Source organism: Sus scrofa, chromosome 9 (assembly GCF_000003025.6).
Source record: "Sus scrofa isolate TJ Tabasco breed Duroc chromosome 9, Sscrofa11.1, whole genome shotgun sequence".
Classification (NCBI taxonomy): domain Eukaryota; kingdom Metazoa; phylum Chordata; class Mammalia; order Artiodactyla; family Suidae; genus Sus; species Sus scrofa.
The window spans coordinates 65,896,902-65,909,546 of record NC_010451.4 but is presented as its reverse complement, the minus strand read 5'-3'; positions in this window follow the sequence as shown (position 1 = coordinate 65,909,546).

The window sequence follows — 12,645 nt, the reverse complement described above, 5'->3', positions numbered from 1 at the left end:
TTCCCTCACTTTTAGTAAACTGCCTCACCAGTCTCAGCTTTGTGCTCAGAAACGAGAAAGTATTTCATTTTTGAACAGAAAAATGTATGCGAGAGTTCTTGCAAATTGTGAAGTAGCTTTCAAATAAGAAAGGGTATTAATAGCAGGAGGTTGAGACATGGAAGAGAGAAAAGGAATGCAGTCTCTTTCCCCCATAAATCTCAGCCAAACTGCTCTGAGTAATCTGCAGGCAGAAGAGAGCAAACACTGGGGTTATGAAGATAAGGACCCTGGTAGTAATAACAACCCCATCTGAGTGCCTACTGTGTGCTCGCTGTGGATGCGGTGGTTTGTGCCTACCCAGCAGCCTGGACCTCTCAAAAGTCTGGTTCTGGAGACCAGCAGCATCAGCAGCATCTGGAAACTTGATACAAATGCACATTGCTGGGCAACAACCAGACCTACTTGAATCAGAAATAATAGGCCCCCAAATCTGTTTTAACAAGCTCTCCAGGTAAGTCTGATGCAAGTTAACATTTGAGAACCAGGGGTCTAGACTGTAATGAAGGGGCCACTCAGTCTGTGAGTCACAGTGATCTCTAAAGCATTTCACAGTGTACCAGTCTCTTTCACACGCATGGTGCCATTCTAGCCTCACTTCAGTCCTACTAGTCTGTGAGTTTCCGGACTCTGTCCTGTCTTCCCATTCCAACCACTCATTTGAATGTGTGTCCTAGAAGAGCCTACGTTGTTAAGAATTTACTTCAGTGAGGCAGCTACTTTCTAAACGAGGCAGCACTGTTTTTAGAAAACAGGAATTTAGGATGGGCTGGAAATGTAGAACCACCCCCACCTCCACATCACCAGGCCACAAGCCTTTAGCATTTTGAAGAGTGATGGAAAGGAAGGATGCCAGTGAAGACCATGGCAGGACTAGACAGACCCAACAGGGGCAGGTGCACTCGGTGCCAGATGTCAGAGTCTGCTGTAACAGCCCAACTGGCCCCAGAGAAGTGCAGGGACCCTCAGACCCTGGGCGGGGTCTTGGGAAGCAGTGGCCAGCACGTGGTGAGCACACGTGGACACATGTTCATGACCTGACTCTAGGCTGAAGAAGAGTAAAGGGAGTTGGTGTGAAGCTTTAAGGCAGTAGAGAGCAGTATCATTTTGAATTATGCCTCATTTCCATACTAGGTTGGAGTTGACCTTAAGTTTGACCTTTGCATGTCCATGTACTTATAGCATGATGGCCAGATTTCCTGTTAGTGGCCATATGTAGCAAGGTGTAATTCAGGTCAACAAAAAATTGTGTGTTTCAGGAAACCAGCCAACACTTTACACTCCATTTTGGAGAGGCAGTGTAGTATAGAGGTTAAGAGCTTAGACTCTTTGTGGCTAGACTGCTTGGGGGCAAATCCTGGCTCTTGCTGTCCACTGACCATGTGATTGGAGGCAAGTGGTCTAACCTCTTTAAGCCCCGGTTTCCTCATTTAGAAATGGGGATACCAACCAACCTTATAGAGTATTGGGCAATATGTGGAAAGCACTTAGAAACTGCCAGTCATAGAGTGAGGGCCATAGCTGTAAATAGAGATGTCATCTAGCTTCAAAAAGTTGAACGTTCCACTCCAGTGATTCTGTCCTTGGGAATTCAAGTGTGTCTCACCCATTTCTAATTTTCACTGAGTGTCATACTATAGAACAAATATACTACTGCCTAGGCAGTTTGGGTGAGAAGTTGTATAGAGAGCCGTGTGACCTGCAACCACCAGTCTGAAGCTGATGACAAATTTTCATGAGCCGTAGTAGATGCTTGAGTACTTAAAATAAAGGGAAGGTGAAAAACTTTGATTGGAATTTTGTTGAAAGGACTAGATCATTCTATTCTTCTAGGTTTCTTGGGGAAATATAGGCACACAACTATATTTTGATATAAGACAAAAATTTACAGATTTACAATACAAGAATAATATTCTGAATGTGGGAGTAGTAAAAATATTACCGTTTTGCTTTGGCAACCACTAGTTAATTACAGATAAATAACATGGTCTAGTGGGAAACCCCTGGTCTTGATGTTAGAAAATTCACGTAAAATTTCTGGTTCTGTTACTCTCTGGATGTTCTTGGGTGACCACATCACTTAACCTCTTTCACTCTTGTTTTCTCATCTGTAAACAAGGGCTCATAATATCATCACATGGTTTAATTATAAGAATTAAACTAGATAATGCATGTGAAAACTCTTGACACATAGTATGTGCTCAGTAAACCCGAATGAAATGAGAGCAGTTAACTTGTCCAAGCCCACTGTCTGCCACATGGAAAGGCAGGATTATCCCACTGAGCTTAATGCTTTTTGAATGGAAATGCCAGTTAGGCTGTCGAGAGAGGGCACTCCTGATAGTATCAAATTTCCTAAACTAGTAAATATATAAACAAGGAGAGTAAAGATCAGGGTTATGGAATCCTGTTATCCTTGTCAGTAGCCAGTTCATTTAGCTTGAAAAACTGTTGAAGCTTTAATTATAGAGGATCAGGTGCCAAGATCAACAGGTAAGCATAAAATTTTTCTTTTTGTAAAAGCAGTTAAGTCTAAGAAATAAAAGACATCTCTTTCTAGTAGCAAGAGGCTTGTAGATCATCCAAGGAAATTGTTTCCTATGCCAAAGGAATTCTTGAAAAAAACATTTTAAACATCAAATGGGTTATCAAAGAGCTGTTTTAAGATTTAACATACTAACTAGAGTGCTTTTCTTAGAAGGTAAAAGAACTGTCCAAAGAGACTAGATATAATTTTTGATCACTGTGTTTTGATACCAACATCATTACAAGTAGTCCTTTGCTAACATAATTTTCTTCCTTTTCTTTTGGAGATACCTCTTTCACTCAGTGCTCTCCTTAAAAGAAATTGGGTTCTGTTGGAATAGGAGGCGTGAACTATGCAAATAATCATCAGGGAGATTGGCTGGGTTGTTGTGACGTCACAATCCCACCACCTGAGTACAGACTTTTTATTGGCTATTGCAAGAGGCAGGCAGGACTGAGAAGGCTCTGCTCACTCTTGAGTTGGAGAAAGCTGTGGAGTCTAAATTTTTTCCTGTTTTTTTTGCTTAAAATGTACTCAGAAGCATTTTTTATATGTTATTACACTTTTCCATGTTATTCCATGAGCTATTACTTAGACATATTTCCATATGTCTAGGTAAACGTTTTAAATGATTGTTTGCTGTTCTACCAAGTGACTATGTCACAGTTTATTTAACCACTATCCACCTTATTCCTAGATATTCATTACAATTTTTTGCCTTCAGAAATAAAACTAATTATTATTTTTCTTGAAAAATTGTATATATTATTTCCTCCATAGCATAAAATCTCTTGGTACATAACTGGCAGTGTTTTAAAGTAGTAAACAAACCCAGATTGCCATTTTTGTAACATTTCTCTTGCAGCTTTCCTAAAACTTGCTCTGGAGAGCCAAAAGAGTCTGTCTCATTCCTGGAACTAGTGAATCTCCTATCTCCATAATACAAAAAGCTGAAAGTTCCTTCTTCTCATTTCAGGTGGGATGCATATTCTTCATTCTGGGTGCTTGTTGCTTCTCAATAACGGGAGAAAAGTGACAATAATTATGGCCGTGGACAGAGAAGGTTTGTGAAGCATAAACTTAAACCCTGATTGTACTGTTCTGTGTGAGCCTGGGACTGGTAAAATGGCTGCTTTGTGTCCTCTCCCGCCTCTATAGGGAATGCATACAAACCTCTGGACAGTCTGTAACTTAAAGCTGAAAATGCTAGACCTTAAAAAATAAGAAGAGAAAAGAAATAAAGAGAAAACATCAGCTCAGATAATAACTCAGAATCAGTTGTTTATTATTTTACACCTGAAGATAAATATCTATGGCAGTTCTCTCTGTGGTACTTTTAAATATAATAATAGGAGCAAGTATATACCATTTAAAGAGAACCGTAGGTGTTAGGCATTTTGCTAGAAACCTTGTGAACTCTCTCTTAATCCCCACAGCACATCTGCAAGGTAGGCATTATTCACCCTTCAAATGGGAAAATAGGCCCAGAGAGATGACAGCACTTGCCGAGGCCTTGGAGCTAAATCTGCTCCGACTCCAAAACTTAAAGCCTAATAGCTCACCCTTTCATGACTTATTTTGAGCCACTCTTGTGGTACAGAATTTATCAATGAGTATTAGGCTACATCCATCCAAATATAGTTATGCAATAAATATCATTTTCAAAGGCTTTATAAGAGTCTTGCGGAAGACAGAAAACAACAACAACAAAAAAAGACATGGGTCCCTGCTTTTGGACTTAAAGTCCAGCTGGGGAAATGAAACATGAGATGTAAAGCAAGAACATTAGATTGAAATGGTCATGTCTGTCAACACTCCAAGGGGGAGATAATTAAGTACCACAGTCCAGAGAGAAAGAGGGAGAGAGGAAACGAGAGAGAGGGAGAGAAAGAGAGGTCTCCATGAGGCATTAAGATGACTCCAAGGAAAAGTGTTGTTGGAGTTCCCATCGTGGAGCCGTGGAAATGAATCCGACTAGGAACCATGAGGTTGCGGGTTCGATCCCTGGCCTCGCTCCGTGGGTTAAGGATCCGGCATTGCCATGAGCTGTGGCGTAGGTCGCAGAGGCAGCTCGGATCCCGCGTTGCTGTGGCTGTGGCTGTGGCATAGGCCGGCAGCTGTAGCTCCGATGAGACCCCTAGCCTGGTTCGGCCCTAAAAAGACAAAAAAGAAAGAAAAGTGTTATACACATGCACCCATATCATGAGTGCCAAAAGGGTAAAACTTCACTTTAGGACATTTCTAAAGCCTTTAAGTAGGTAAGAACTATATAAAACATCTTGAATACAGAATCATTCAATATTTGGATCTCTCAAAAGAATCTGTGTGTGTGTGTATCTATATCTATACACACACACACACACACACACATATGACAGGCATTTTGCTGTAGAAATTGGCAAAACATGGTAAATCAACTGTACTTTAAAAATTAAATAAAAAAAAAATTTCTGGGTCTCTCTTTTTTTTTGGCCATGCCCAAATCATGTGGAAGTTCCCAGGCCAGGGATCAAACCTGAGCCACAGCTATGACAATGCCAAATCCTTAACCTCTAGGCCATCAGGGAACTCCTGGGTCTCTTTAATTTTACATCTGCAAGTTATATAGAGTTCTTATGGCATATCAGTGATGGGAAAGACCTTTTTTCCCTTTTTATTCCCTGAGATAATAGAACAGTGTTTCTCAAAGTATGGTTTATTGACTATCGGCAACAGAAATTCCCTCGGAACTTGGTTACACATGCAGATTCCTAAGCCCCATCCCAAACTAATGGAAATAGAATTTCCAGGGGTTGAGCCTGAAAATCTGCACTTTAAATAAGTATCCTTAGGTGATTCTTATGCTCATTATGTTTGAGAACCACTGACACAGGGGGAGACTTGGTTAATCATATTTATTGATAGATTTGTAAATTAGTAGTAGCTCCTTTTTAAATTTTTTTAAAATTTATTTTTGCTTTTTAGGGCCATGCCTACAGCATATGGAGGTTCCCAGGTTAGGGGTCTAATTGGAGCTGTAGCTTCTGGCCTATACCACAGCCACAGCAACCCCAGATCCTTAACCCACAAAGCGAGGTCAGGGCTACTAGTCCTCATGGCTACTAATTGAGTTCGTTAACCACTGAGCCACGACAGGAACTCCCAGTAATAGATCCTTTTTTAATCAAGCACTTACTATATGTTTGGCACACACTCCCACTTAGTCTGTAAAACAAATTTTGTAGGAATTGCAGTATCCTTTGTAGTTGTGGCATCCTTTCAGCTCCAGGATGCAGGTTCAATCCCTGGCCTGGCACAGTGGGTTAAAGGATCTGGTGTTGCCCAGCTTTGGCTTAGGTTGCAACTGTGGCTTGCATCTGATCCCTGACCGGGGAACCCCCTGTGCCACGGGGTGGCCAAAAAAAAAAAAGAAAACAAAACAAAACAAAACAAAACTTTGTAGATAAATATCACAATCTCCATTTTACAGAAAAGGAAACTGAGGCTCAAAGAGGATTAAAAATTTGCCCCAGGTAACGTGGGTAGAAAGAGCTAGCCAAACCAGTTCTGGGCTTGCCTTCAGTGTCTATCCTTTTCCCACAATTGCCTTGGGATTGAGTGCCTAGCATATGCCATAAAATTTCAGTCCAAACCTTTCAATATCGTCCAGTGGTACCCTTGCCATGGATAGCTAAGATAGCTAAGATTCAGAGATATTAAATATATATCTCAAAATTGCCTTCTGTCAGTTGGAACCGAGCTTCTTATTCTGGTATGACTCAATTTTACTTCCTCCTGACAGTTCCTAAAAACTTTTTCAGTTCTGACCCTGGGGGCTTCCTTTCCTTGGTGTTATGTATCCCAACTCTTTGCATCTAGTTTGGAATAGCAGACCGTATATCGAAGTCTAGGCTTCCTTTCTAACGATTGCCACACCTCTTCCTGACACAGGAATGGAGATCTAGTCTGAATCCAGAGGGAAATGTCAGTTGCTTGAAAAACCTTCTGCCGATCTTGTGACGGCAAAGAGAAAAAGACAACTTAAGCAGGGAAACCCCTCCTGGGAAAGGGGAATTGCGTGATTCCACAGGAGATCTTATTCTGGAGTAGGCACGCTTATGTTATACATCATGTTCAGGGAGTCTCATATGCCCTGGGGCATATCCAAGCCGATAAAGGAACAGAGGGCTGTTTTCATTGGTGAATCTCCCTGGCTTGCCTTAAACCTCTCATAGGGTGAAAGAAGACAATACTCTCTTTCAAGATGCAACGACAAAGCACAATTCAGTAATATATAGCTAGAACTGTATAAACGTCCATACCCTTTCACCCAGTAAAACCCTCCTGGGAATCTTCCTGGGAAATAATGCAAAAGAGGAAAACAGGCAACAACACAACAAAAAGTATCTGTCACAGTGAAAAACCTGAAACAATCCAAATACGCAAGAAGAGGGAATGGATGAGTAACAGGGGCATAGCAGTAAAATGCTACTGTTAAAAGAAGTAAATATGGCTAGTATATAACTACAAAAGCCGTCTTTATCTTTTTTTTTTTTTTTTTTTTTTTGGCCGTGGCCTGCAGCGACCTAATGCAAGATCTCAGTTCCCAGACCAGGGATTGAACCTGGGCTGCAGCCATGAAAGTGCCAAATCCTAACCACTAGACCACCAGGGGATTCCCCCCAAGGTCTTCTTTAATATAAAATAAAAACAGGGAGTTCCCGTCATGGCACAGCGGAAACAAATCCGACTAGGAACCATGAGGTTGCGGGTCAATCCCAGGCCTCGCTCAGTGGGTTAAGGATCCAGCGCTGCAGTGAGCTGTGGTGTAGGTCGCAGATGAGGCTCAGATATGGCCTTGCTGTGGCTCTGGCGTAGGCCGGCAGCTACAGCTCTGATTAGACCCCTAGCCTGGGAACTTCCATTTAGGTGTGGACCTAAAAAAAAAGACAAGAGACAAAAAAAAAAAGGAAAAGAAAAGAAGGTATCAGAAGGCAAAATTTTGTTGAGCTAGGATAAAGGCTTTGGAGTCAGATGAACCTGTGTTATTAGCTGTATGAACGAATACAAGTCAATTAACCTGAGTCTCAGTTTCCTCATCTATAAAATAGACATAGAACTATCCATCTTTTCAAGGTTGTTGTAAGAATTAAAGATGATATAAACTAAAATGGATAACATTTGGATTAACCCTGCATAAAGATGGAGGGGAATGCTAAGAAATAATCATAAGTTTTATGTCAAGATAAGGACTATTGAAAATTTTACTTGAATTGAATTATTTGTATGATATTTTAAATTTAATACTATTTTTCCCCTTTATTCCTCCACACCCTTAAAAAAATGTCACACTCCCTATGTAGGGGGTATCTGTGCATGTCATTGGAAACTTACTTGTGGATCACTAAGCCTTTTTTTTTTTTTTGGCCACTCTAAGCCTGCAGAGAAGTTCCTGGACCAGGGGTTGAACCTGAAGTGACTCTAGCCGCAGCAGTGACAATGTCAGATCCTTAAACTACCGAGCCACCAGGGAACTCCTATTTTGAGAAAGTCTCTAGGTCAGTGCTTCTGAAATCAATTCTAGGACAATGACAGACACCCTAAACACTGACACCCAGGGAGGGGCTGCTTTCCAGGCACTTAGAGGTCTGCGTGAAGCTTGTTGGGTAGTGGTCCCTCTCTCCTCTACAGTTTGGGGATGGGGAATGTTTTCATGACCAGGATGCCTTCCATCCACCTCTGTTTCAGAATCCTAACCTTCACCTCACTTAAACCACCTCTCTGCAGAGCTTGATTCCTGAGAAACAGGTTAGGCAGAAGGATGATATGACAAACCTAGATTAAGCATATTCTTTACGTCAGGCATTATGTTTGGCACATATGGATAAATACATACTAAACCAGTTGGAATATGTTTGGTAACTTAGTCTTCAGAATCTTCCAGAAAGCTTCTACCAAGATAATATAGACACAGAAAAGGGTATTGGTAGGTTTCCAGCTCTCCATCTTTCTCCATCCAGGATCAGCCGAGAAAGATAAAAAAAAAAAAAGTGTTCAGTCTCTTTTTTTTCTTTTCTCATTTCATTCAAGTATAGTTGATTTACAATGTTTCTTCAATTTCTGCTGTACAGCAAAGCAACCCAAGCACACACAGTTCTCTGTGCTCTATAGTAGGGCCCCATTGCCCATCCATTCCAAATATAGCAGTTTGCATCCAAAAACCCCAAACGGCCCATTGTATTCCAAGGTCTTAACCAAGAATAAGTTCCACCAAAATGTCAGGCAACACAGAAAAAAGGATCAAAAAACATTTAGACTTGGAAAAGCCTTGCCAATCCTCTAATCTTACTGATGAGAAATAAATTGTGGCAAAATAATGTTTAGGGCTTCTTTGGAAATGCTTTGGGTAAGTTACTCTAAAAAATGTCTGGAAACGTTCTTCTACTTGGCAATAAAATAAAGATGATCTCTATTTGGGGTTATACTACATTTTTTTAATTGACTGCTTTCCCCCGCCCCATGCTTTGCATCCTAACAGTCAGAAATGCCACTAATAAAATATTCAGCATTGGAATGATACTTGATGTATAATTAAATAGAATGCCTTTAGCAATTCAGTTTTATAGACCTTTAATCTGCAAGTTAATAAACCTTTATGTAGAGAATCTCATGAACAAAACCAAAATATCCTTGGAAATACATAATTTTCCTTGGAAAATTACATAATCCTGAATGTCATTACTGTAGGTAGGAAAGAAAACATGTATTAAGACTCTTATGTGCCAGGCAAGGTATTACTAACTGCTTTACACATGATGTCGTTTCATCTTCCCGACCTTGTGAAGAGGTATTAGCTCCACTATACAGATGAAGTAACCGAGGCTTCAAGAAGTTAAGGGATTTGTTTAGATCACAAAGGGAGTTAACATCGTGGCTGGGACCAGAACTCAGGTCAGATTCCAACTCCCAAGGTTTTCCCTAAATTTTTACAGGTTTGCATTTCCAGAGCACGTTCTCTTCCTTTGGCTCATTCCATCTGCTCAGCAACACAAGGTGTTACGCACAATCATAGGATTCTCCTCTGCCCTTTTTCTTCTTTCTAGGGCTGCACCTGCAGATATGGAAGTTCCCAGCCTCGGGGTCAAATTGGAGGCACAACTGCCAGCCACAGCCGTAGCCACAGCGACACCAGATCTGAGCCACATCTTTAACCTTGCGGCAGCGCCAGATCCTTAACCACTGAGGACGGCCAGGGATCGAACCTGCATCCTCATGGATACTGCTGGGTTCTCAACCTCCTGAGTACAATGGGAGCTTCGTAGGAGTTTCCTTTTTTAAATGTCACCGAGCCAGGATTAGAACCTAGGCTTGCAACAGTCATCATCCTGTCAGTTATCCTTTATTGAATGCTTTCTTTGTGCAAGGCTCTGTGCTAAGCATTTCTTAATACTTTTTTCTCCATTTCCATCCTTATAATAACCTTATGAGGTGGTCATAATTATTATCCCACTTGATGGATGAGAAAACCAAGACTCAGAGGGGCTAATGACTTGCCCAAGATTATACAGTAGCAAGTTAAGACTAGAACTCGGGTTTCTTATAATGCTAACACAATTGATAAAAGCATTTACTGAACACTGATCAAGTGTCAGATACTGGTTTGTTTTTATTTTAAGATTTTTTACATTTACATACTTTGAGATTTATAATTGACATTGCACTTTTTTTTTCTTTCCTTTCTTTTTAGGGTGGCGCCTATGGTGTACCACAGTTCCCAGGCTAGGGTTCAAATTGGAGCTGCAGCTGCCAGCCTACACCACAGCCACAGACACAGCCACAGCCACACCAGATCCAAGCCATGTCTGTGACCTACACTGCAGTTTGCCAATGCCAAATCCTTAACCCACTGAGTGAGGATCCACCCTGCATCCTCATGGATACCAGTTGGGTTCTTAACCCGCTGTGCCACAATGGAAACTCTGCATTGCTCTTTTTAATGCTCACAAGAATCCTATGAAGAAGGTATGATTATTCCCATTTTACAGATGAGGAACTAAGACTTAGAGAAAATAAGTAGTGTCTCCAAGGACATACAAATGAGAAGGGGTAGAGCTAGGATTTGAACACAGGTCTCTTTGGCTCTAATCCTATTTCCTTAACGCTGAGGCTTTTCTTTTCTACCCAAAGTGTGGTCCTCAGATCAGCAGCACTGGCATCACCCGGGAGTCTGCCATAAGTGTGGGATCCTAAGCCCCACCCCAGACCTACTGAATCAGAAGTGTATTTTAACAAGATACCCACATGATTCTTGTGCATATTAAAGTTTGAGAAGCACTGCTCTGCAACAATACCAGCAACATACAGAATAAGCAGAGAAGGGAGCAAGATTGTCTAGGCACAGCAATTCTCAAGCAAGTTCCTTGGGAAATCAGTTTGTTTTTTTTTTTCGTCTTTTTGTCTTTTTGCCTTTTCTAGGGCCACTCTCGAGACATATGGAGGTTCCCAGGCTAGGGGTCGAATCGGAGCTGTAGCCGCCGGCCTACACCACAGCCACAGCAACGCGGGATCCGAGCCGCGTCTGCGACCTACACCACAGCTCACGGCAACGCTGGGTCGTTAACCCACTGAGCAAGGGCAGGGACCGAACCCGCAACCTCATGGTTCCTAGTCAGATTCGTTAACCACTGCGCCACAACGGGAACTCGCGGGAAATCAGTTTTGAGCTGGAAAAAGCTATGTTCTGCTGCTCAACTTGATAAAGATAGTCTTTTCCCAATTCATAGATAAAATTAAGTTAATGGATTATATTTCCTCATCTTCCATAATTTTTTCCTCTTGTCTTTGAGGTTAAATATCACTTGCTTGTTTGTAACTTTGTTTTTTATTTATTTATTTATTTAATTTTCCCACTCTACAGCAAGGGGATCAAGTTATCCTTACATGTGTACATTACAATTACAATTTTTTTCCCCACCCTTTGTTCTGTTGCAACATGAGTATCTAGACATAGTTCTCAATACCTGTTTATAACTTTGGAAGGGACAACAATTGAACGGTAGTAAAGAACTACCTATGGAAAACTCAGAAATGTTGTTTACTTGTTTGTTGTATTTTCTTCTTTAACTTGTGGGCTTTTAAATTCTTGGATTTGTGTTTGCGATTTTATGTTGCATAATGAAAAATAGTCATACTTTCTCTTTGTAACTTGTTCCAGAATTAAATGTTAAAGTCTTTTCAACAAAAAGCACCTGAATTCTCACCCATATGAACATGAGGATCAAGGCTTCAGAGTCTTTCTAGAAGTCATCTAACCAAGAGCACCTTGCCATAGAGAAGTAAGGTTAGAAAGAGTAACATACTCAGGGAAATCTACTCAATAGTTTGTGATAACGTATCTGGGGAAAAAAGAATATGTATACCTGATTCACTGCTGTACACTTGCAACTAATAAATCATTGTAAGTCAGCTATACTCCGATAATTTTTTGAATTTTTATTTTATTTTATTTTATTTTTGCTTATTTTATTTTATTTTGCTTTTTAGGGTATATGGAAGTTCCCAGGCTAGGGGTTGAATCACAGCTACAGCTGCCAGCCTATGCCACACTACAGCAATGTGGGATCCGAGCAGTGTTTGCAACCTACACCATAGCTCATGGCAATACCAGATCCTAACCCACTGAGCAAGGCCAGGGATCGAACTCGCATCCTCATGGATTCCAGCCAGGTTCATTAACTGCTGAGCCACGAGGGGAATTCCCGATAATTTTATTTTAAAGAGTAAGCCATTTCTCACCTATTCCTCTTCCTCCAAAGAGGATCAACATTAATAGATACCAATGTAATCAACTGATTCTTTCTGGATAGAAATATGGGTGGTTTTTATGTTCTGTTTTGTGTTTTTCTGAATATTCAAAAATGTCCACAGTGACCATTCATTCATCAAACAAATATCTAATGAACACTTACTAAGTGTCACTAAGTGATAGGCACTGTTTTAGGTGTTGGAGACACAGCAATGAACACAAGCCAGGCAAAAAAATCTCTCTTCTGGATTGGTGGTTGCCCGAGGCTAGGGCCAGGGTGACATTGGGGGTAGAG